The sequence below is a fragment of the Perognathus longimembris genome, chromosome 18 (genome assembly GCF_023159225.1).
Source record: "Perognathus longimembris pacificus isolate PPM17 chromosome 18, ASM2315922v1, whole genome shotgun sequence".
In the NCBI taxonomy this organism is placed as follows: domain Eukaryota; kingdom Metazoa; phylum Chordata; class Mammalia; order Rodentia; family Heteromyidae; genus Perognathus; species Perognathus longimembris.
In genome coordinates, this window is record NC_063178.1 from 21,785,517 (window position 1) to 21,809,882 (window position 24,366).

General features: G+C 43.6%; 1 protein-coding gene across 2 annotated transcripts in view; it reads left to right on the forward strand.

Moving 5' to 3' along the window:
• Positions 1 to 24,366, forward strand: part of Svil (supervillin) — a 193,972-nt gene that overhangs the window by 47,495 nt on the left and 122,111 nt on the right. For both annotated transcript variants that reach the window (XM_048367915.1, XM_048367916.1), the window contains exon 3: positions 7,531 to 7,627. The gene's annotated coding sequence lies outside the window, so the exon portion shown is untranslated. The remainder of the gene's footprint in view (positions 1 to 7,530; positions 7,628 to 24,366) is intronic.

Sequence of the window (24,366 nt, forward strand, 5' to 3'; positions counted from 1 at the left end):
TTTGCTTTCCATTGTTTGGGTTACTCACAATCCAGAAATATGAAATGGAAATTTCCAGAAATAAAATTAAAACAAACAAACATAGGCTAGATGACTCCCAGTGGCTCATACCTATGTAATCCGAGGATGCCGAGATCTGAGGATCGCAGTTCAAAGCCAACCCAGGCAGGACATTTTGTGAGATTCTTTTCCAATTAATCAGCAAAAAGCCGGAAGTTGAGCAGAAAGCTCAAGCGGTAGAGTACTAGCCTTGAGTGAAAAGACTAAAGGACAGTTCCCATGCCCTGAGTTCAAGCTCAAGTATTAGCACACAGAAAAAATAAATTGTATTTTAAATTGCTCACCGTACCAAGGCATAAAATTTCATACGATCCCGTTGCGTTCTGTCCAGGACAGGAATCAATCCTGTTTAGCATATCCACCCTATTTACCTTCTCCTTAGACATCTGGGTCGTCTCATTATAGTTTGGTATTGTGTACAACTGTGACCATTCACTGAGCATCTTGCCTGTGGATAAGGAGAAACTCATGCGGTGGCCATTTGTCAAGGAAGAGACTGGGCCTTGTTTTGGCAATCCGGTCAAGTTTGCTTCATTTGCTGCGGCCTGTACGTCAGGACTTGAGTTTGGGGTCCTAGGGAGCAGTGAGCACACACATAGCCAAAAAGCACGCTGTCCATGTCCACAGAGAGGCAGGGAACCGGGCAAGAGGAGCCTGGCGATACCGCAAGGAGTCTGTCTAGATAGGTGCACACGGCTTTGGTGTAGCCTGACTTTACGCACGCATTTTGGGGTTATCATAAAAAGGGTCAAAGGATTTATGTTGTGCTAAGCATTGACTGGAGGTTAAATAATGTCTCACAAATGTACAGCTACAATATAGACCTACCCTATGACCCAGCCATACCACTCCTAGGCATCTATCCTAAACAGCAAAACCCAAGATATCAAAAAGACATTTGTACTTCCATGTTTATCGCAGCACAATTCACAATAGCCAAAATATGGAAACAACCCAGATGCCCCTCCACAGACGAATGGATCCAAAAAATATGGTACTTATACACAATGGAATACTACATAGCGATTAGGAATGGTGAAATACTGTTATTCGCAGGGAAATGGTCAGAACTCGAACAAATAATGTTGAGTGAGACAAGCCTAGAACACAGAAAACAAAGGGGCATGATCTCCCTGATATATGATTGTTAACAAAGGGAGACGGAGAGACAGTAGAGACCAAGTCTGTGAACACTGTATAGGTTCTTGATACATTGTATATTGCATATATGTCAACCTGACCTAGACAAGGGATGGAAAAACAGGTTGTAAGATATCACAAGAAATGTACACACTGCCCTACTATGTAACTGCACCCTCTTTGCACAACACCTTGTAAAAAAATTTATGTTCAATTAATAAAAAAACACAAATGTACAGCTACTTTAAATGCTTCCCTGCTGTGTGAGCTGAAGGCTGTGTCACTGAAGTCATTGTAGCTTTGGACGTTACAACTGTCTTCTAAAAGTACAGTTCCTGGCGTGTGTGTGGGTCCCAGGGAGTACAGACGTGACAAACAGGCTCACATCCGAAACTCTTGAGACCCATCTTGGTATGTGTAAAGGAGACGTTATTTAAATGATGGGAGGAAATAGGTGAAAGTCACCAAGATTCAGTCGGGACCCAGGACCCCTTATCCCTTAAGGAGGTCGATGGGCAGAGGATTTATTTATAAGAGCCATCATGGACACTTTCCTTATCAAGCTTAGCCTACATAGCAACACATTTTAAAAGTTAGTATATGGTATCCTGGAATAATGATGCTCTTCTCTCTCTCTCTCTCTTTCTCTCTCTCTCTCGCTCGCTCTCTCTCCCTCTCTCCCTCCCTTCCTCCCTTCTTCCCTCCCTCCTTCTCCCTCTCTCCCTGTCTCTTCCTCTCTCATACCTCCCTCCTTTCTCTCCTCTCTTTCTTTCTCTCACACACACTGTCCCTTAGCTTTGTCTTTCTTTTTTGCTCAAGGCTGGCACTCTACACCTTGAGCCAAAGCTCCACTTCCAGCTTTTTGCTGGTTAGTTGGAGATTAGAGTTTTAAGGGTTTTCCTGTCTGGGCTTGCTTTTAGCCAAAACTCTCATATCTCAGCCTCGTGAGTAGCTAGGATTATAGGCATGCTCAATCACGTGAAGCCAGCAGAGGAGCGACGTTTGCCTTGTCAGTGCTAAGCTGCATGAATTGACTGTCAGGGTCCCAGGGGTCAAAGAGGTCCAACGGCAACTCAAGACACTGTGCTTGCTCTGAGCTCAGCAGTGAAAGCACCGGTTGCTTCCCTTTTTAGTTTTTATTTTTGCTGTGGTTGGAGAGCCCTGGGATTGTCTGTACACATCTTCTCACAAAGTTTATGTACATCCCTGCGTCTGAGGACACTTGGCAGGCAGAATGAATTTCTTTGATGCACAGTGTACAATGTTCAGTTGTTCCATTGTGTTTTACTTAGCACATGTATGTCCCATATGTGTATTTAACTTTTAAGTACAAAATATACTTTATAATTATGATTGTTGTTATGCTTGTAATTGCTAAATTACAAGCATAAAGTTGGCCCTTGCCAATATCATGATGCCGTAGGCAATAGAAAAATCTTATCCACAAGCACATATATCTGTCATGCATTGAGATGAGTTATTTTTCATTGTTTGCTACTTGTTTGTTATTGTGGCTGCTTTTAGTTAAATTGTAGGAACCACCAAAGACTTGATGTACTGAGGATAGAAACCAGGGCTTTATACATGCTAGGCAAATTTTCTTCCACTGAGCTATACCTCTAGGCCTTACCAAAGACAGGAAAAAAGTGGTTGGAGGCATTGGTTAAGTGATAGAGCACCTACCTAGCAAGCACAAGGACCTGAGTAAAATCCCCACTACCAACAAAAAATAATTCAAAATAATTACTTTAGAGTAACAGGCACCAGTTGTTCACATTAGCTACTCAGGAGGCTGAGATTTGGAGGACTGAAGTTTGAGGGCAACCCAGGCAGAAAAATGTACTAGACTTTATCTCCTAAATAACCAGCAAAAAATCAGGGCTGCAAGTGTAACTTCAGTGGTAGAGTACCAGCCTAGCAAACAAAAGGCCCTGCATTTGGGCTGGGGATACAGCCTAGTGGCAAGAGTGCCTGCCTCGGATACACGAGGCCCTAGGTTCGATTCCCCAGCACCACATATACAGAAAACGGCCAGAAGCGGCGCTGTGGCTCAAGTGGCAGAGTGCTAGCCTTGAGCAAAAAGAAGCCAGGGACAGTGCTCAGGCCCTGAGTCCAAGGCCCAGGACTGGCCAAAAAAAAAAAAAAAAAAAAAAGGCCCTGCATTTGAATATTAGTACTGCTAAGTTAAAAAAAAATGTCTGTGTGTATGTGTGCGTGTTCATGAGAGAATTTATGTTCTTCTCAGTAACTTAATTATTGTACTGTGATTTAGGATAATACTCATTATTCTCTTGAATGTTGAAGTGGAATCTTTTCCAGGGCTTTTATAGACGCACATTTGCAAATGTCCAAGGCCTGACATTTCCTTGCTGAACCTGCGTAGCGAGGCCACTGAGTCGCAGCAAAGAGCCCACAGAGTCGGGATCACGCCCCTGTAGGACGCTGCCCCCAAGGACGGAGCGGTGGGGGCGTGTCTGCACTCACCGGGGAGGACTGCAGTGCTATTTTCGCTTTCTCTCCTTCACACGTCCTCCACGTCAGTTGCTATTTTGACCGCGACTCTCTCCTTGCAGCCCTTCCAGGGAAGACAAGCCACCCTTCTGCCTACTAGTTCCTGGCAGTATCCTTGAGCACTGGGCATGTACCCGTGACACACTACAAACACACTAGAGAACAGTCCTGCTTAGAAAAACCCCCTAGTCTGATCTTAGAGCCACAAGTGCCTACGAAATACAGGTCATCTGGATTAATAGATGAAGATGAAAGGGCTGACCCAGGCTGACACATCCTTCTCAATGAAAACCACATGTAGCCAACAGGCTAGTATGTAGGAAAACATTCATCTATCTATCTATCTATCTATCTATCTATCTATCTATCTATCTATCATCTATCTATCTATCTATCTATCATCTGTCTATTTATATTATCTTAGTGTTGAACTATTACAAGTCTAGGATTACAAAGTCACCTATGGCCCAGTAGTTGAGACTCACAAAATGCTGTATTGTTTGTTCTTTATCTCAATATGGTATGCACATGCACACACACACACAATGCCAAGATGAAGCCCAGCAAGGCTGAGTGTCACCAACACCTGTCTTTCCCCCATTGTGAAGGCATCACAGTAGAGTCTCAAGGACCCTGCTGCCGGTCTCTCAATGGCGCTGTTTCACTTTTGTCCTTGCTCCTTGCCTCTAGCCTTGTCTCTTTCATGTGACCATGCAATTGCTTAGTAATTGCTTTCATCTACCAACTACTTTGGAGCTGGAATTAATGGTGGCAGGATACTAAACCTGAAGCACTGATACAGTGAAACATATGTATGAGAAGCAGGGAAACAGGATTTTCCACCCAACATAGAGCTTCTTTCTACAGATCAGTGGTTTTGTTAATTTGGAGGCCCCAGTACTGGAACTTGGACTCAGATCTCCACACTCTTATTTGGCTTCACTTAAGGCTGGTTCTCTACCAGTTGAGCTATACCTCCACTTCGTGTGTGTGTGTGTGTGTGTGTGTGTGTGTGTGTGTGTTTCTTTGGAGGTAAAAGTCTCACAGACTTTTGTTCCCACACTGGCTTCAAACCTGGATACTTAGATTTCATCTTTCTGAGTAGCTGGGGGTATTTTGTTTATTGTTTACAAACATTCAAATAAGAATGATACTGTTATCATCATCATCATTATTTTTGTATCATTTTTAGTGCTGTAGCTCATCTAGTTCCAGAAGCTTGAGAGTAACAGCTCTGAATCCATGGATTCCTTGTCTTAGGATTCAACCACTTTCTGTCAGATTGAAAATACTGCAAGAAAGAAAACGCTATCTGTTATGAAAGTATGTTTGTCCATGTGTTCTAAACATTACAGTATAAAACCTTTTTGTGCTCACAATTTAGATAACATTTACATTGTATCAGGTATTATAAGCAATCCAGAGAAGATTTAAAATGTTCAGGAGGATGTGTGTAGGTTGTATGTGAATGCATATAAGGGACTTAAACATCTACAGATTTTGGCATGCAGGTGAAACTGGGAGCCAATATTCCTTCATGATTAGACATTTGGCACACAACCTGTCACTAAACCTGAACTTTGGTGATTGTACTCTTGTTCTTTTCTGGATTCATTGTTTTCTCATTGATGTACTGCACTCTAAAACTTTATTACCTAGTAACCAAGATCTTTCTTTGGCTTCCCTCTCACCTGGTAGTACTAGGGTTGAGTTCAGTTCAGACCAAGTGCTGTCTAGACAGATGCTTCAACCCTGTCTTGCTTGATCTGACTTTGGACTGTGACCCTCCTGCCATTCAACCTCTCAGGTAGCTGGGATCACAGCATGCACCAGACCTGGCTTGCTTGTTGAGATAAAGTCTTGCTAACTTTTTTTTATCCAGGCTGGCCTCTGTGATCCTCCTATTTCCACATCCTGAGCAGCTGGGATTACAGTCATGTACCACCATGCCCAAGCTTTCCTTTGTCTTTGAGCAAACTAGATTCCTACCGTTAAGTCATTTTATGTCTAGCGACTTCTCTCCAGTCTATGAACTCATGATGTCCACTGTAGAATTTTCTCCATTTCTACCTGCAGTTGTGGAGGCCCAGAGCAATGCTTCTGCCCTCAGGGCACTGGAGGGACATTGGGCAAATCCAGATGTGACATCTGCTCTTAAAGAAAAAGGAATGAGAAAGCCTGCCAGTGTGTCCTTTCCTATCCTTTCTTCTTGGCTCCTTGTGGTTCTCTTGGCCTTTGCTCTCTTTGAATAATTTTATTTTGCCTTCCTTTGCGGCCGGCTCAGGAAGAGGTTATCCTCTTCCAAAACAGACAAATTCCTCCTCAGTTTGGAATACTAAGAAGAAGCCCCCAAGGGCGGGGTGCGGGAGACAGGCTCAAATTGAGCTTGCCCAGTTCACAAGGCTCCAAAGCTTTGTAGTAATAAACAGATTTGTAGAAAAAGAGAAAAAAGTGATTTTTTTTTGGCACAAAGAATAGTCTATTTAAACCCAATAGCTTGTCAGTGTGTATTACAACCATATCTGTGGCATGAAGCGCTGAGTTCATGGCTGAATTGTACCATGTAGTGGTGCTCATTTTTTTTTTTTTTGTCTTGTGGGAATTCCACATAGACCAACTCCCCTCTACTTCCTCACCCACCACAAGACGACTCCCTAATGCATTGCTTCTGGGCCTGGTTCTGGAGTTGAGCTCCAGTGATCTCTTAATTCCAGATATAGTAGGCTTCTGACCAAGTGTGGAAAAACTGAGAACCAAGGTCTGTCAAGCTCTGGTCCTTCAGAGTGCTGGCATCTCCAGTGCTGTCTCTCCTAAGGCCAATCATGCTGGTATCAATTCTTTCCTGGCTTTGCTCAAGGATGTGATGAATGGACATGGGGAGGAGAGGGGGGTAGGGGAGGGGGAGAGGAAACCCCATAGCAGATTAGGTGTTTGGTTTCCTCAAAGCTTCCCTTGTCTCAACTGCTAAGGAGCCTAAGTGATTTCCCCCTTCCATCTGGATCTTGGGGCTGGGCCTCAAAATGCCCACAGCCATTTTGAGTGTGAGGAGTGACCGGCCAGGCAAGTCACCTCCCATTCCAACGGCACCTCCTGAATCAGATCAAGTGGAGAAATGCACATTGGCAGCTTCTATGCACTGGCACATGCTGGAATATTCTAGTCCATTCTTCTCCAGCCATTGAACCAGTCAAGATGGTCTCTAATTGGAATCAATGTCACAAGCCAAGTTTTTGTCAAATCATTCCTTCTGGATACTGAAGGCAGGTAATACTAGTCTTGCTTTTGTGCCTAGCCTCTCATTTTCTAAGCAGTTGAGCCTTTATTAGTTCCTTCTGGGTGTGCACATCTAACTTCCCAATGAATTCCAACCCAGTTTTCCTTCCAGGTCTCCATGTGTTCTAGGGTTCCTTTTCCCAAGGCCTCTTATTTGGATCTCAATATAAGTCTGAATTTAGAAAGTATTATGTTTACTGAAGATAATTCTTGCCTTTTGGCCAAATATATAAAATTTCATTTACAGTAAAATAAGAGGTTTGCAGAACCATTCCACAGAAATGACTTTATTCACCAAATTGAAGTTGAAGGGGGAGAAAATTTTACTTTTATTACATACTTTCGATATAAAGTTTATGAAGGTGCCCACCTACTGCCTATAATATAGGGGGTAAAATGAGTGAATAACCGAGGCACAGCTTTTCAAAACACCAAAAACCCCAGCGCACAGCATCCAGAATGCTGACACACAGGGCAATCTTTTATTGAATGGGTTTTTTTTTTCCTTAGATTTCTGAGTAGAGACTTTTCTTTCTCTTTTTTCAGAGTTCAAGTAGAGCAGCTTGGAGATACAGAAAGCTGAGATAAGATGATTCTGACATTAGTCCACCTCTGAAACCATGATTTAAATATCAGCACGAAGGTAAAGTCTTGAGAAAGAATTACACGTTTTGTGGCGAAGGCACCGTTGGCTTTACCAACATTCTGAGGACAAGTTAAGGCACATTGCAAATGCTGACCCTGTCACAACCACGTGAAGCAGAGCTCAGAGAAGGTTTAAGTTGCCCAATACTAGGCTGTTTGCCCATAGCCACACTGGGCGAGGGAACCATTATCATAGTTAAAAAAACAAAAACCTTCATATTTCCTTAGAGATCCTGCATCCCAGTGTACCTTTTAAGAATCCCAGGAACAAAAACGAAAGCAAAAACAGATGTTCGCCTTTTGAATTAAGTTATGGCCCTGAAATTGCTGCCAATGGCTCGTAATTAGGCTTTCCAGGTAGGGGCAGTCATTGAAGGATGAGGGCAGTCCTACTTTCAGGACTTTGCTCTTTGGCCTGCCTACCTGGGGCAGTAGTTTTCAGAGTGTGTTTTCTAGAACACGGATTCTTTTGTTATTAATGTAGGGGGGACGAGTTGTAGATGATGTATCTATGCCTATGGATGCTTGGGGAACATTTTCTTAAAGGTAACAAGTCTTGGCAGGCCTCTGTGGCTCACACCTGTAATCACAGCTACTCAGGAGGCTGAGATCGGACGACCCTGATGCAAAGTCAGTCCAGGCAGGAAAGTCTGTGAGACTCTCATCTCCAATTAATCAACAAAAAGCTGGAAGTGGAGCTGTGGCTCATGTCGTAGAGTGAGCAAAGAAGCTCAGAGATAGTAAGTAGCTAGGCTCTGAGTACCAGAGCATAGCACCAGCACCCGCTTTCTTCCCCTACCTCTCTCCTTCTTTCTTTCTCTCTCTCTCTCTCTGTCTTTCTCTGTCTCTGATGCACGCACGCATACACGCACACACACACGTAACAAGTCTTCCTTAAAACTGAATCAACCTGGTGCTATGTACTTAGCAAGGCTGTAGAACTGTCTTTCTGCTTCTGAGCAGGGCTCCTTCATTCAGTGGTTTTGAACTCTAGCTATGCATTGTTTGATGCTAGGAATGTAGAAATAATAAATAGGGTTAGGATTAAGCAGTGCTTATGTATGGACCTAAAGATGTTAGCAGTACAGTAATAATATAGGAAGACATGTTGACAAATGTATTAATAGAATGGTATCTAGATCTGGGTAGCCTGTCTTTTTTTCTTTTTTCGTATATGTGTGTGTGAGGGAGCTGTCATTGAGTGTGTATATGTGTTTTTGTGCACACACGCGCTGTTACTAGGACTTGAACTTGAACTCAAGGCCTGGGCACTCTACCACTTGAGCCACAGCTCCACTTCGGACATTTTGGTGGTTAATTGGATATAAAAGTCTTACAGGCTTTCCTGCCCATGCTGGCTTGGAGTGTGATGGTCAGCTCTCCTCCTCTTGAGTAGCTAGGCTTAAAGGTGCCAGCCATCAAATGCCTGGCTTTGGATGTCCTGGGTTAAATCCGGTGTCACGTTTAAACTTAATGGCCCTGGGCAAGACGCAGAAACTTTCTGTCCATCTCCTGACCTGTAGAATGGTGAAGACAGAATGTGCCTTGCAGACACTGTTCTGAGGACTAAAATGATTACTCTATGCCATCCGGTAGTTGGCTCTACTGCAAGTGTTATTAGAGTTAGAACATAAAATGGTGATGGCTGGCTTTGATGATTACATGGTTGGCTTACCATGGAAGTGGGTGAGGACATTGGTATGGTAGGATCTAGAAAGATAAGAAATAGCAAATTCTGCAGGTAATATAAGAAAAGCATCCAGAAGGAAACACAAGTGCTGAGAAAACACTAAGCAAAAATCCAATACCTGTCCTACTGAGTGGCAAAAGCTCTGGGAACTATCTCCTGAAATCAGACACAAGGCAAGGATGCCCATCTCAGGACTGTCACTGAGTATTTGTGATGGTTAATTTGAAGATGTCAGCTTGACTAGATGAAGTATACCTAGGTAGCTGGTAAAGAATTATATCGTGTGTGTGTGTGTGTGTGTGTATGTGTGTGTGTGTGTGTGTGTGTGTGTGTGTGTGTGTAGAAGATTGGCCTGTGATTCAGTGGACTGAGTGAGAAACTGTCCCCTCTTTGTAGAAGGCATTCTCCAATCAGCTGGGATCCCAATAAAACTAAAAGCAGAGGAAAGGCTGTCTGCTGGATCTAGGACACCTTTAGTTTTTGTCCTTGGACATTAAAATTTCAGGTTCCCAGGCTTTGGACTCTAGGACTCTTTGGGCTTTTGAAGACATACGTTCCTTTAAACAATCCAATACTACTTGGGAATGTTCCAACTCCTTAGGCTAATAAAGCCCATTGGAATTGTCTCTAGAAAGCCTTGTGATATGAACACATGGCCAAAGGCTGCTCATTTTAGATGAGTCTAAGCTATGTTTGCTTTTTTTTTTTTTATAAGATGTGTGTTGTGTTCACACATTTTGACGAGTTGGAATTTTTTGGGGGGGCCAGTCCTGGGCCTTGGACTCAGGGCCTGAGCACCTTCCCTGGCTTCTTCCCACTCAAGGCTAGCACTCTGCTACCTGACCCACAGCGCCCCTTCTGGCCGTTTTCCATATATGTGGTGCTGGGGAATCGAACCCAGAGCTTCATGTGTAGGAGGCAAGCACTCTTGCCACTAGGCCATATTCCCAGCCCAGGATTTTTAAAGTTAGTAAAAAAGTACAGGTAGCTAAAATTTCTGTTTTCTTTACATGGACAATGGATGATCTATCATAAGACAATATTTTAAAATTCCACTTCTTTTTTATGATTTGTCTGGCATGAAACTAGAGAATGGCCTTCTTTCTTTAACATTTGTTAAAAGGCTCCAGGTGTAAGGGCTGTGTGTGTGGGGGGGGGTGTGAATGTGTGCTAATGTGCAAGATTATAGTGTTTTATTGTGTATGTATATTATTGATGTTTTATTGTATATATACATGCAATATGCATGTGTTGGGGGTTTTGAGGAAAGAGTTTTCCAGTATTACTTTCTTTACTTTTATTCTGGGTTAAACATCTTTATTTGCTCTAGAAATCAGATCCATGGGGTTTTAACATTAATTATGAGTCAGAGATCCTGATAGTGTGGACAATTTCATTTGGAGCTAGATTGTTTTCCATGAAGAAATCACTGTTTTAAAAGAAAACTCTAGTTTCAGAACCATGGTTTTCTCCCCAGCCGTCTTGTGCCCTGGGTATAGGATCTAAACTGACTTCTAGCAACTTCTGATCAAGGGAGAAGTGGAGTGTTTATGGCAGGAGTGATATGAACTTCAACCTGGTATCTCTGCTGCAAAGCTGTGCTAAAGGGCACTTGGATTGCTTGGTTTTAGAAGAATAAAAGAAAGTCGACTCCAAAGGGAAAGGGCTCCGTGGGCTCAGCGTGGCAGTCATGGCCTGGAGTGTTTGCAGCAGACCTGCCGGGGCTCAGGGTGGGCCAGGTCAGTTTGCTTTTCTTCTAATTGTTCTCACAGCTTGGTTTCTATGAGGCAGATGCTCTTGACAGTATTGCAGGTCATTTTATGGAGGAGTACCAGTTCCATTTTTTTTTTCTTCTGCTGAGGGTGGATCAGTGCAAGTTGCTTTGTTTCTCCAAAACATTTTATTTGTCTTGGGCAGTATCCAGGCCTCTAATGTGGGGTGTGTGTGCTGTGTCGCAAACCTCAGGCCCAGAGCTTGAGTGTTGCTTTGTCTGAGGGGTCAGATGCGTGTGTATGAAGCAGGCGAAGGCTCTGGGCGATTTCGGGGGTGCCCATAAAGGGATGCCTGTGAGCCTGTGCACACAGCCTTGGACAGATGATGGCGGTGCAAACGTTGATGACTTGAAGGGAAGAATGGAAGAGGGCAGGTAAGGGACGTGTGGAGTTTCTAAAATAGCTCTCTTTGGTTGCGTTTTGTAAACCAGTTAGCATTTCACGGTTGGTGGGAAGCTCATTCTCTCCTCATCCCCTTTTTATATTTCCTGGCAATGATTTTTGGATGGCAGTCAGCTTAAAGCAGTTTAATGAAAAGTGTCACTAATTAAACTTTTTAGATGAAAGCAAAACATTCTTTTTCTTTTGGTTTTGGTTTTGTTTTAAACTGCTATCTACTACCTAAACACACATACACACACACACACACACACACACACACACAAAACCACAAGGGAATCCAACTATCTAAGTAGGAAAAGCTAAGCAGTTTATAAACATTTCAAGGAAACCCCTTTCTTTTTTTAAATCTTTGAACTTTTATTAATCCAATTTAGTATATAGCCTAATTTAAGATGAAAATTGCCATACAGCTAAAGCAGAAAGCATAGAAGACATCCCTTTGTACATCTTTGCCCTCTCCTGAGCCCTTTCCTTCCGGGGTTTGCACACGCCCTTTACCTGTATTTGCACGAAGAATGCATATGACAGGTTTGAGTAGGACAAACAGAAATACTGTACAATAAAGTGAGAGATTGAATATCAACTGGAACAAGTCTTAATTTTCTTTTTTTTTTTTTCTATTTCACGTTCCTATGGATAGTTTTACTAATTCTCTTTGCTGGGCTTAAGACTTCTCAAACATTCTTTGGCCCTGGGAGGGAGTTGTATAACCATAAAACTTGAGAATCCTGGCCCTGGAATAAATGTTCCTTTTAAAACCCCAAGGACAGAAAATTGAATACAGATGTGCAAAAAGGGGGTGGGGGATGGTTCCGAGCTACAGGCGCCCTGACCAACTTTCCCAGTGCACTTTGACTGTGGTTTCTTGGAGATGAGAGGCAAAGAGCTTTGGTGTTCTTTTTGAAGGTTTGGAGGGAAGGCCAAGACTTCTTTCAGAACTGTGTTACTGGGCGGTGGTTAAGAGAACATTTGTGTGTGTGTGTGTGTGTGTGTGTGTGTGTGTGTGTATGAGTGCGCACATACACAGATAAACACACACACTTAAACTCAGGGTCAGGAGACTGTTGCTTTGGTGTTTTCGCTCAAGACCAGCATTCTACTCTTGAGCCACATTTCCATTTCTGTCTTTTTGGTGGTTACTTGGACATTAGAGTTTCCTGGACTTTCTTTTCCTGCCTGGGCTGTTTTTTTTAACTTCGATCGTCAGATCTCAGCCTCCTGAGTAGCTAGGATTTCAGGCATGAGACACAACGAGAACATTCTTGTTTGTGTGGCTGTCGGCCATCTTCCTTGTCTTTTGCAGAAGACTGGGGATTTGGGGTGATTTTCTCAGACACCACTATTTCCCAGACTTTGCAGTTCTCATTTACAACGAATCATCAGAGCTTAAACCCTTTGCAACAGAATCAAAAAGCAGAATAGAACCAAGATCCGAAGGGTCAAATTACCTTCCTTTGGCTCTTAGAGTCTTGGAATTTTCCTCAGTATGAAATGTATTTAAAGTGTGGTCCTGGGAACATGGCATGGTTCCTCCCTCCCTCTCTCCCTCCCTCCCCCCTCTCCCTCACCTCCACCCTCTCCTCAGCAGGATGGAAGCCAGGATATTGTTTGTCTTCTGGGTCCCCCTGTTTGGTGTGCTGTTGGTGGAGAGGCACCACGTGGCCCTCACCTCTGTGTGGCAGGCATTCATCACTTTCCTCTTTGTCAGACCATGTAATGATGATTCATACTTCTCCCTCTACCAGATTAGATTACTGTTATTTTCATATCCTGGACTGCCCTCTGGGGATTTGGATTCATACTTGTTGGTACCGAAAGTAGGATTATGTTTCTGGGGAGAAAGGAGTGAACTTGCCCACTTGGCTTGCAGCAGCAAACGTTAGGGAGGGTCTCCCTGCAAAATAATCTTGCCTTCGGGGCTTTACCACGTCCATGAGCTCTCGCTGAAGCCTAGGCGCACATCTGGTCCCAAAGCAGTGGATTTGGACAAGGATGCCAGACCAACCAGGTCAGAACGCACCAATGCGTGGACGGTTTCGTGAGAGCAATCAGATGCTGCTCAATGAGAGACACCCTCCCCAAAGAGATATTTGGGAAGCTGGCAAGTAAATTCAGGCCTGTGGAACAGTCTTTCCAAAGCCAAGCAGGTTGGGAGCAAAGGGCCCACGAGGGACAAAGTACCCTAAAAAAATTTCCCACACACCCTAAGTTTTGATATATTCTTTATACAAGACATATTGCTTATTTTATCCTTTCAATCGGCATTTATTGAACGCTTGTTACAGCCTAGGCATATTCCAGGTACAAACTGCAGTCCACAAGACAGAAATCTCTGTCCTTACCTAAGTCACATTTTAGGGTCATGTATCACAGGGGTGGCCATGGTAGGCATGTAGGCAGGAGGAAGAGTCATAGCAAGGGATCTGGAAGAATGCTGAAGTAGCTGTGTTCACTTGGAAATCTATTTGCTAATTTATCTCCTGTCTCCCTTCTGACACAGTGGGTGTTGTAGTCCACTAAGATTACCCAACATCTTCCAGGAAATCCTGTTATTTGCATCTCCTCATGAAGCATGCATTTGGTGTCAGGAGTCCAGTAGAGACCTCAGGGTCTTGGATGTGAACAGAGGAGTTGAGGTGTGGCCACTAATATTTCTCAATACAAAATGGCTCACATTAACAGATGGCATGTGCCCAGATCCCTTCCTTTCTTTGTTCACTCGATTTCTTTGCTCTGTGATTTGTCTTGGGGGTGGGGGGAGGGGGATGACAGTACTTGGCTTTGGAATGCCTTTATAGAGTTCCAGTTCTTGAGAACTGGACGCAACTACAGTCTTAATGCAGACCAGTGGTTTTCAGCGACTACTCTCTCACCTGAAGCCCGTGGCACGAGAAGTGTAAGAAAAGGCAGTGCCTATTTCCTGAAACTGGACTTACTCACTTGATGGTCCCATATCTTTCTTTTCTTCAACTTGTGCTCTCGAGAAGATGTATACTGGATGCCACGTGGTGTCACAGATTCACAGTATAAACGTAGCTGTTGGCCAGTGTTTTAGATTCATCGTACTATGCCTTATCAGACTTCTGTGGGCAGATCAAAGCTCTGTGGTGAAGTCGAGGGTGAAGTCGGGATCCTCTTGGGACTGGCCCACCCCAGCTCTGTACCACCTACTGGAGTGTGTGGGCTTCTCAGCCTGTGGGACTGGCGATCGTGCCTCTAGTTGCCTACCTCACTCCCCCTGGGATGATGCTTCTTGTCTTCTTGGAAGTGCAGCACAGGGGTTTGCCTTTTACAGCTCTGCTTTGGGGTTTTCATCCAAGATTAGGAATGGTCTAGTCCCTCGGCAGTTGGGGGATAGTGCCTCCTGCCTGTAATCCTAGCAACTCAGGTGGCAGAGGTAGGAGGATTAGGGGTCAAGGCAGTCAGGATGAAAGTTAGCAAGACTCCATCTCAAAACCAGATAGAGTGGCACAGACGTGTAATACTAGCTACTCAGGAGACAGAGGTATGAGATGCTTGGCCAGCCAAGAACGAAGCATGAGATCCTACCTGGAAGAAAACAGGAAGGGAGGGAGGGAGGGAAGAATATGAAAGGAAAAACAAAAAGAAGAGAGAGGAAAAAAGAAATGGACTGCTGGCTGGCTAAAGTGGAAGAGCACCTTCCTAGCAACTGCTGTCGCAGTCTACTCGTCTAAGTCTTATGTTGTGTGCAGTTCACACTCCCACTTGAAAAGAGCCTCTGGGCTCATGTCACGTGATGACTAGCTGCTTATGAGCAGGCAGAAACTCCATATTTTTAGATATATACAGCCTAACTGGAGCATGCCACACTTTGTACATCTCCAGTTACTTGCAGGACTCTGAGCCCGGTGGCCAGGAATGTGATTGGAGCAGCCAAATGGGAGGCTGCGTCCCCAGAGCCGGGGCTCGCTCACCCCTGGCAAAGCCTCAGTTCGTTTGGATCATGAGGCCAGCAGCCCTGTCTGTGTGAATCTTCGCTGCGTGCCCATTGCTCTGGAGCTGCCGCCTGGGAGAAAGGATTGGCTTGAGAGTCTGTGGCTCTAGCCAGTGACTTACAGATGACCTTGGAGCTCAAACAATCTTCATCTCAAGCCAGGGGAGTTTTCCATAAGCTTTTAGAAAAGGAGAGCAGACAGAAAGACTCTACTCATTGATTGAATACCATTATCTGGGTGAGGGAAGAGCCATTGGTTATAAAACATTGCTAACTGAAAATCGTATCTCCTTTTTTTTGTCTTTTAAAACCAAATTGCTTGGCTATGATGTAGAGGGCCCTGGTGCTGCATCCATTATACATGGTAAAAACCATGCATGTCTTAACTAACACCTCACATTGATATTAAAACCTTAAGCTTATTGATGGGTGCCAGTGTCCAATGCCTGTAATTCTAGCTACTCAGGATGCTGAGATCTGAGGATAGAGGTTCAAAGCCAGCCAGGGCAGGAAAGTCAGACTCATAATCCAATCAGCCAGCAAAAAGGCAGAAGTGGAGCTGTGACCCAAGTGGTAGAGCACTAGCCAAGACTGATAAAACTAAGAGATGGCACCTAGGCCCTGAGTATAAGCCCCATTGCTGGCACACAAGAAAGCAAAACAAAAACTTACTAAGTTTATTGAAAAAGTGGAATGACTCAAGGCTGGTCCTGGAATGAAGTTAGAAAGCATGTCCTGCTACCTATCTTTTCCATCCCCTAGAATTGTGCAGTTTAAAAATGCTTCCATTAGTGCTTTTTTTTTTTTTTTTTTTTTGCCATTGAAAAGCAGAACTGCCGAAGGCAGGGACAATTAGACCGTGGGCTTTGTTGTTCTTCCCTCTTGTACTTAGGAGCTTCCCAGAACCCTGATGTCATTGTTACTTCAGAAACAAAATAGAAAGCAGGGCTGCTCTGCTAGCCCACGTGAGCCAGCCGTGCACATTGTGCTTTCTGCTTTAGAACTAAGGAATCAACTTGTTCCTGCCTGCAGGCCCGGGAGGCATTACACACATTGATTAATGAAGTCTGGGAAAAGGAGACTGGTATACTAAATTCCAATGAGAAAATAAGATTTGACCACAAGACATTCTGAGTGTGTGTGTGTGTGTGTGTGTGTGTGTGTGTGTATGTGCGCGCATGTACACCGGTCCTAGGGCTTGAACTCAGCTCCTGGGTGCTGCCCCTGAACTTCTTTGCTCAAGGCTATCACTCTACTACTTGAGCCACAGCTCCACTGCTTGCTCTTTTTTGGTGCATAAGTGGAGATAAGAGTCTCATGGATTTTTTTACCCTGGCTGGATTCAAACCACAATCCTCACATCTCAGCCCCCTGAACTGCTAGGATTATAGGTGTGAGCTCCTGGCACTCGGCTTCACAAACCATTCTTATCCTAATTTTTGGTTGTCGTATCACAGACATTTATTACATTTATAAAGTGGCAGGCCTTGGCTAATTCCCAGGGATTCAGAAGTAATGGAGTCCCTGCTCTCTCAGGGTCTGGGAAGGGTGAATCGCCTGAATCTTGAAGGATGATCAGGGCTTTTCTAAGTGACAAGGAGGGAAGGCCTACTCAACAGACACAACAAGCTGGACATAGCCCGGTCGGCCCCTGTGGCTTCCCAGGGTGGGTGCAGATCCCCCGCTCAGGATAGTGTCACAAAGTGAAAGGCAGAAAGCACCAGGTCAGAGGGGTCAGAGGATTTAGAATTTTCTCAATAGACCAGCCATCTCTGGTTTGTTTTGTTGGCTAACTGAATATGCTAAACTACATCCACACACTTTCCAGATTTGTGTAAGTGTGGTATCGGTCACAAAGCAAAACATCGCAGTTGCAGTAACCTTCACACCTCTCAGAAGCACACTTGCGAGGCAACATCACCACAGTTCTTGGTTTATACGAGATAGCCTCTGGGTTCTGTGTAACTTCCATTGAATATCATCTGTATGTAAGTGGGTCACAGTGGGGTGTGTGTGTGTGTGTGTGTGTGTGTTGCAAGGGATTGAATTTAGGGCCCTCAGCTTTCTAGGCTTTCCATTCGAACCATACCCTAACCCTCCTGCTTTTAGTTTATTTTTCAGGTAGGGGCTCATGCTTTTGCTCAAACAGCCTTGGACTGTGTGTTCCTTCTACCTCCCCCTCCAAGTCGTTAGGGTTACAGGCAGGGGCATCCACGACCATCTTCACGGTGATTCTTTTCTAAAAATGTTCTTCCATTTGCTCCTTAGGAAATGTAATTTAAAAGTTTGCCAGGCAGCCTCCGTCAGTGAGAACTGCTGCCCACCAACCCACTGGCGTCAGATGCTGCCAGGACTTGAGAACGGCTGCTCTGAGGGATGCACCGGGCTCTGTAATAAGGGCTGTTCTGGAAACAGTGGAGAGGATGGTTGGGCGGTGTGGAGGGAGGGGGGTGTTGTATCAGGGAGGGAAGGGCATTTGGAGGCCCATGTGGTAATCCTGACTCAAGCCCGTGAGAGTCTCTGTGGGGAACGGAAGTAGACAGGAAAACTGAATGACGTTCAGGTAGCCAGGCTTGATGGTGGCTGAGATTCGAGTGACAGTGACAAGCCACAATGTTGAGGAGACGCCCTGGTTTGTGGGTTGGGTCACCGAATTGCTGTGGTGTGATTATGGTCAGCCCAGAAAACAAGATCATTTTCTTGGCAGGTGATGATTTTATGTTCCTGTGAGGTGTCCTGGTATTCTGAATGCCAAGGAATCATTGGCGACACGAGTGATTTGTCAAGTACAGCAGAATTCTCTGAGAGAAGTAGAGCAAGAAGAGACCCTCAATATCCAAATCCTGGAAATACGTAGCATTTAAAGGATTATCACTCTCTTTCCCGATTTCTACAATGTTGTCACCTGGCAAATGCTATATAAACAGTATTCAAGACTGCTAACAAGTTGGGATTGCCTTTCTTTCACTCAGGATAATTATATATTTATCCAGGTCTGTTCTTTTAGACTGTTTGGTGGTAGTATTCTATGACACGGAGCACTGATCTATACTGTCTTGATAACTATAGCTATGTAGTCATTCTTAAGGTGGGGTGGAGTGATTCATCTATTCTTTTCCAAGATTATTTTTGTTATTCTAGGGACTGTATGTTTACACATAACAATTTTTGAATAAGCTTGTTTATATCTGCCAAAAATTCTTGCAGAGTTTTGCCAGGAATGGCATGAAACATATGGAAGAAAGTGGGAAGAATTGATGTCTTGGATGTGTTGACTCTTGTCTACTGCCAGCATTGTGTGTGTCTGCTTATTTATTGAGGTCATCTTGGCTTTGTTCATCAGCATTTTGTAAAGTTAGCATGTGATTCTACAGATGTTTAGCTGCCTCAATATTTTACTTTGTTTGGACTGATTATAAATTGGCTTCCATATGTTCATTGTTGGTATGAAAGGTGTCATAGAAATGTGAATGTGAAACGCTAACATAAATATTTATGGTTCTTACATTATGCCTCAGCCAGTAGAATTCATAATAAAGTTAGTATGTCACTGTTGTTATAATACTAATAGTAACTGATGACAAAGTACTAAATATTTTGGTGCAAATCTAGTTCTTGCATTATAATTTGTAATATATTATTTTCCCGCCATTGTCTTCTATGATTTTATAGAAAGCAATGGATGGTTGTTATGTCAATAACAAACGTATTTAGGAAAGTGTTCAAGCAACTACTTAGAAGTAAGTGGGATTCAAATAATCACAGAAAGGACATAGGAGAGGAGTCAGTTAGAAAATGATCATCTTCTACTCTATTACACAGTATTCCAGGGCCACTGGGTCTGTCAGAGAAGCACAGGACAGCAGTTCTGAGGAATGTGGAAATTAGGTGTTTGTTTTGTGGTACTTTGTCTTTGTTAGGAAAAGAAAATGGCATTATTGTGGTAACTGTGATTCATTTTTTTCCTCCTGTGCTTTCTCAGAGATTCGACTGTTTTTATCTAAGTTTTTAATGGAATTTTACCCTGCTTATCTGCATGAAAAGTTTAAAGTTGCTCCTGTAAATACGTAAAGCCAGATTAAAATAAATTTAGAAATAAAGGAAAAGCAAACTTGATCAAAGGGCAATTAAGAAATGAAGATGAAGAAGTTGTGCTGTGTTTTGTGTGGGGTTTTTTCTGTCATCTGGAAATAAGTGAAGAATCAAGCTTGAGCAAGTTGGTTTTTTGGTTGTGTTTTTATTTTTTGTTACTGTTTTTGTAGTGGTATTGGGTTTTCATCTGAGGGCCTGGGTGTTGTCCTGGAGCTTTTTAGATCAAAGCTTATCACTTGAGCCATACCTCTACTTCCAGCTTTCTGGTGGTCAATTGCAGATAAAGGTCTTATGAACTTTCCTGCGTGGACTGGCTTTGAACTGCGATCTTCAGATTTCACATTCCCAAGCAGCTAGAATGTTATAAGCCTTAGCCGCCTGTACACAAATAGTTTTTAACTCTTGCATAAAACTGTCAGGAAGCCAATGTCTAATTATCATTCCTGTCCAGGGATCTATCATCTGTTTTGTTCTAATTGGTGCAGTAATGATTATACATATTGATGAGGCTACAGTTTGATGGCCCTATTTTGAAAGGGCTTGAATTAATGGCCTGGGCACTGTCCCTGAGCTTTTTACGCTCAAGGCTAGTGCTGTACCAATTTGATCTATAGTGCCACTTCTGGTTTTCTTGTGGTAAACTGGAGATAAGAATCTGACAGACTTTCCTACCTGGGCTGGTTTTGAACAATAATTCTCAGATCTCAGCCTCTTGAGTAGCTAGAATTACAACTACGAGCCACTGGTGCCTGGCCAGTGTGAGGCTTTGACACACAAACATGTTGTAGAGTAATCTGATCTGGACATTTAATTCGTACATGTCATTTCTTCATGGTGAAAATCTTGGAACTCTTGTCGTGTAGTGTTTTTAAATGTATGGTGTATTGGTATCATCTTTTCCTCTGGCAACAGGATTGTCCCTATGAGGTCAGGCATTGCTCTGCAGGTTAGTAACGGGAATTCAGACCCTGCCTTAGGAGGTGTCCTTGGGCTGACTGAGGCAGCTCGTCTCTGGGAACGCTCACATTCACAGATTACACCCTGAGAACCAGAGCAGCATGTAGCCCTTACTCCACTGCAACTCTTGATGAGGTGACTTAGATTGAAGGTAGCACAGGCAACTGAAACTCTGTAAATGGTGTTGTAATTGTTTAAAAAGTGCACATGGCCCTTTACATAGTTGTATAATTGCTGCTCCCCTCCCCCATTTGTTAAGGTCTTTGTGGTTTTTAAGTGACAGAAGTGATCTGAGAGATTTACCTAAGTCTTGGCAGTTCGAAGAATGAAAGTAGAGAACATGTACATCCTACACTATTGTCTCTTCTAGTGATTGGTTTTTCTACCATGATAGGAAGAGGTAAACAATCCACAAAGGCCACAATCATAAAAGCTGCAAGAGTGCAAAGATGTCATTGTAACATGTATATATTAATAGACACACCTATTCGCTTCGTCTACTTTCTTTTGGCATGCTTATACAAATAAATAAGCCTTCTCAATGATGGATCCTTCCTGTCTGAAAGCTAGAATAGGAGATGTGTGCCGGTCCATTTTGCAACCGTTGTAGTTGATAGTTGTGTTTTTAATTTCTCTCTAAAGGAGCAGGAAGATAGTGTGGACAATCCAGCCCCATTTGAAGTGGCTGCAATCAGACCTGTTGAAAGGCAACAGCTGATGAGCCGCTCTGAGTTTCAAGAGCTATTTCTGGTAGATTAGCTTCTCTCGAGGCTCTGGAGTTCAGGCCATAAAAGGCCGGTCCCGTGTGGAGTTGCCACAGTGCCTCTGACCACGTCCTCCGGCTGAATGGCCTCAGGTTTCACGTGGATTTACCCAGTAATGGAAGACACCACCGAGACCGGCTTGGGGAAGCACAGCCTCAAGAACACTGCGGGACTGAGAACTTCCAAGAGAAGAGCCTTTCTGTTCACATTCTGGTATTCCTTTTTCAGAGAAACTTTTCGAATGTAGCCTTCATCCCTTTCCGAAATCTGGCATCTTTGGCCTTTCGGAAAGCCCCGGTCTAAATTTACCCTGCTCTGAATCATCGCCGCTGGTAGAGGTGGCTGCCTTGTCTAATTGTGGTAGCTGAGTTGGTGCCTTGTCATTTGGGCCAACCTTGGATATGTTGCTTTTGTTGTTGTTGTTGTTAGAATTTGAAGATAACATTGATTGAAAACAGATTCGATGAAAATACTCAAGGACATCTGAAGCTGGATTAGAAGGTAGAGCTTGTTTTATTTTTTAATTAGAAAATAAGGAATTGCGGTGTGAGCTTCTCTCCCCCTTTCGTGTAGAGGAACGAGGAGTAAACAGAAATTTGAGGTAAGTGAACAAATCTTTATGTAAGTCTAAATGAAGTTTTGTTGTTTTAGTGCCATCTGTCTGAGCATGCTTCCTAAGGATTTGTTGACTTTAAGTGCTGGAATGTTCCTGCTAGTGTCTGCTAGTTATGGCAATAACTCCTGCCAGTACCCTTGGGCATATTTGGAGGGTTTGGCAGGATTGTAGTTTTCTTTTCTTTAAAAACAAAAGAGCATACTTTATAATACAGAAAGGTTAATTGCTAACAAGTTGCTTAATGTAACTTAGTAAGTACACTCAATCTAACAGGTAGCACTTGAAGTCTTGAGATTCAAATATATTTCCACTACAATACAAATATTTTTCCACTTTCATAGTTTCACAAATGTGATGGTGGACCTCAGAAGGGCATCTTTTATTTCACTCCTACTATTACTATTACTATGATGATGATGATAGTGATGATGGTTATCATTATTATTCTGTGATCAGACCCAGGGTTTCAGGCACATTAAATATGGGTTCTGCCCCTGAGCCTCACTCCTATTATTGATTTATGTGCAATTTTAAATCCAGTGAATGCAGCCAGTGAACCTTCTGTCTAACCCTTGTTCTGAGGTCCTTTGACTTGTTTCTTTGATTCCTTGGGTTTGATTTGTAGAACCCTTTTGATCCAGATTCTTAGGAGGAAAAGAAAAGTCTCACTTGATGATGAAACTTTAGAACTATAATCGATTTTTTTAATTCACCAAGGGAAAAACACTGTGTCAACCCTTTTAGTCCCTAGGAATTACTATGATGTCTTTGTAATTTACCTTGTTGATTTACCTCCGAAAGACAGCAGCCAGCTATCCAACACTCACCGTCCTTTTGAAAAAACAAGAGTGTTTGTTTTTTATATTATATCAAACGAACAGGATGAGCAGCAATGATTTTTGTCGGGCAGAAAAACAGAATATTTATAGAGAGGAGCCTCATCAGTGAACACTGCTGTCATTCTCTGCCGGAAGTAGCACTGCCGCCCTTGGGGGCATTGGGGAATCCTTGGGGATGGATTTCCTTTTATTGTTGTTGTTGTTATTGGTAGTGGGGGTGGTTGTGGGGCTTGAACTCAGGACCTGGGCAATGTCCCTGAGCTCTTTTGCTCAAAGCTACTCACAGCTCCACTTCGGGTCTCTTGGTGGGTAATTGCAGGTAAGAGTCTCACGGACTTTCCTGCCTCAGTTGGCTTTCAACTGCAATCCTCAGGTCTCAGCCTCTTAGCAGCTGGCACTGCGGGCTTGAGCCACCAGTGCCCTCTAGATTTCCTTTTAATTGCTCTTGGTCTTTAGAGGGATTTTTGTCAAGAACTGTAAATACCCAGGTTACATGTTGTTTGTAAAAGCATAAGATAGTACTCTGGCATATGTCGGTGGCATCCCCAGCTGAGAAGAATTAGAGTGGACCTATACCCTCCATCCCCTGAGAGATAGAACACCCTGCAGTACACATGTGGTCGCTTCTTGCCAGTTCAGGTAAGCCGGGGAGCCCAGCGCTCGATGGCCATGCCAGCAGCAGATCACCGTATCACTCCTCTCAAGAAGTAGGATGACATACATGGTGGGCAGAGAGAGATGGTTTGTTATGGCCTTGTTCTGCCAGGGCGTGATACTGCTTGTTGTTAGCTAGCCCTTGGGGGAAAAAAAAAAACTTGGTTGGAAATTAGTCAAGCCAATACCATGAGCCTAATCTTCAAAGTAAAACTTGATTCCAACAACTGACTTAGGGTAGACATCCATCTTTCATCCCATAAATACCTATGTATCTTTGCTAGTACTTTTCAGGCAGATTGATTCTTCATAGCCAGACCCCCTTCAAAAGACGTTGAATGTCCATCCAGGATTACTCCCTCCACCTGGGGTCATTTAATATTATGCAGCCGAGGTCCTTTGGACTTGGCAGGCATGTGTCGTGATCTGCAGCCTGCCGAGTCACAAAGCCACGAGGAGTGTCCGTTTACTGTTGGAAAGTGCTTTGATGCGCAGGAAGCTCTGTCCCCGTACGAAGTCTGCCTGGGAATGGAAGGCCCTCTTTACAATTGTGTTCTTAAAGCATGTGCTCAGAAGTGTCTTGCTGGGGCCTAGGAGTGTCCCGTAGTCTGGAGCTGTCTAGTAGTTCTAGGCTTCATCGACTCGAGGCCCTGTAAATGCCAAGGTTCTCTGTGTGTGTCTCTGACAGGGTGTTCCGAAGCTCTCGCCTCCTCTCACGCCGCCTTGACTCTTGCCTGGGATATTAATGGGTCCTTTGGCCCCAGTTTCTTCTCCATCCAGTCTTTTCTTACTATGGGTTTCCTACACAACGATATGATCATCTCCTCAAAGTCCGGTTGCTGGCTCACACCTGTAACCCTCGCTACTCAGGAGGCTGAGATCTGAGGATTATGGTTCAAAGCCGGCCAAAACAGGAAAGTCTAGGAGACTCATATTTGATTAACCACCAGAAAGACAGACATGAAGCTGTTGCTCAAGTGGTAGACCACCAACCTT